Here is a 1,891-nt window from a genome sequence, read left to right as displayed (position 1 = left end):
GGATCAAGACTGCAATGCCCCACAGTGCGTGGGATGGAGGGATCGGCCGCAATATGGGAAATGTAGTTTTGCACGTTGTCAACAAACAAGCACATAACACGGTGGTGACGTAGCATCTATGTCATGGCCTCTTTCCTGGTTCTTAGGAGTGTGCATGTTGGGATGAGAAGAATTGATGCGAGATGGCAGAAGGGGCCATGAAGTCTGCTTCTCTGCAGTGTGCGGGACGTTCATGGTGGGGCCAAGAAGCAGAAGAGGGAGTTGAAATATGTCTGAATTATGGCATTACATACTCATCATGTAAAACAGTGAGCAAAATGCAAAGCTGGAAGCTTGATTAGAAAGGGGCCTATACCGGGCTATGGTAGCTTCATTGGGAAGTTCTCGCGACACTTTCCTGTGGTCTGGTATTTCCTGCTGTCACTGGCCGCACGTTAGAACTTCTTTCAGCCACCTTCGTGCATTTGCTGGCCGTGCCAGGCAAGAAAATTTGTCATTTCAACTCTTTTCATTGGGCAAAAAGAAAAAGAAACATGACAAGATACATAGATGCGACATATATGCTGCATCACCGATGTGTCACATGCTCACTCGTTCACAACCTGAAAAGTACCCTCCCCATGACACAGTCCATTCGAGGGACAGCGTTAATAACTATCATACATGACTTGGCATGATTAAGGATGTGGTAATGCTCACAATGGGTCAACAAATATTGTCTTGATGAGTCTTTAGAGGGCATGGCTCATACATACCTTGCACACCACTCATCTCGGACGTGGTGTTAGGAGATTCACAGTTGCTTCAAGTAGCAAAAGGGCAGTTTTTCCTTATATAATATGGTCATGTTGTGTCTGCCTAGTGTAAATCAGTGCTGTCTTCAAGCTACCATGGAGCCATCACTTGCACTTTCATGTTTCATTTTGCACAGACATTTGAGCAAGTCACTAAGATGCACAAGAATATTTGAATCTGTTGGGAAAAAAATATAAGTTGCATAGCCCTAAGTTCTACCTAATTTGCCATGGTATTTTTCTGTTTCCTGATGATAGAACGAAACAACAAAAAACTGCAGACCTACTTTGAACTTTGACAACCGCTTTATTTAGCACATTTTACAGCCAAGACATTCTGAGATGAACATCCACGGTTGGCACATATTAGGTAGTTCATAATATTAACAATCACATGGCACCAATCGCTGATGTCATTGCACTTCTTTTTCAGCGACCATCAAGATGGAACAAGCCAGTCAGCGATTGAGGAACCAATCTACAATGAGCGAAAATTCTTCATGTTCGAGGGTTGCCTGCGGCAGTTTCTTCAGACCTGTGCAATGTGCGGGCATAAAAACTTTTCACTTAAGCATAGTAGGAAGTCTTCTCACTGTGAAGGGAACATGCTCACTGCAGCATTCACTTCTGTGGAAAAGCCAACCACTAGTTGAAGGAAAGACAGCAGGAAACGTCCTCCTGGCTGCAGGCATCTTGTTCTCTGGCTGTGGTGTAGCCCGAGTTTTTCAATTCCTGTAGTCCATCAGAGTGCAAGGCATCACAGAGAGGAAATACTACAACTATTAATGGGCATACTTGCTACCTGCCATAAATGAGGTTTGATGATAAGGATATCTCTCATACAACACAGAAGTCAAAGCATGTCATTAGCTCTATAACTAGATGTTGCATCCTTTCATAATAAAATCCTGAAGCTACTATGAAACATATACAGCATATACAATGCAACATATATGCAACAGCAGTGGCATTGCAGTGCAATGCACCTGCTGTGGCACATGTCTGTTACCTTTGGCTATATTTTTAAGTGACCAGCTGCATGCTCTAGTACTGAAGACATCATTTTTGCAGTCTTTTTTTTTTGTTTTCAGTAAATG

The sequence above is a fragment of the Amblyomma maculatum genome, chromosome 8 (assembly GCF_055883805.1).
Source record: "Amblyomma maculatum isolate TAMU_Amacu chromosome 8, ASM5588380v1, whole genome shotgun sequence".
Taxonomy (NCBI): Eukaryota; Metazoa; Arthropoda; class Arachnida; order Ixodida; family Ixodidae; genus Amblyomma; species Amblyomma maculatum.
Note: the sequence above shows the minus strand (reverse complement) of the source record.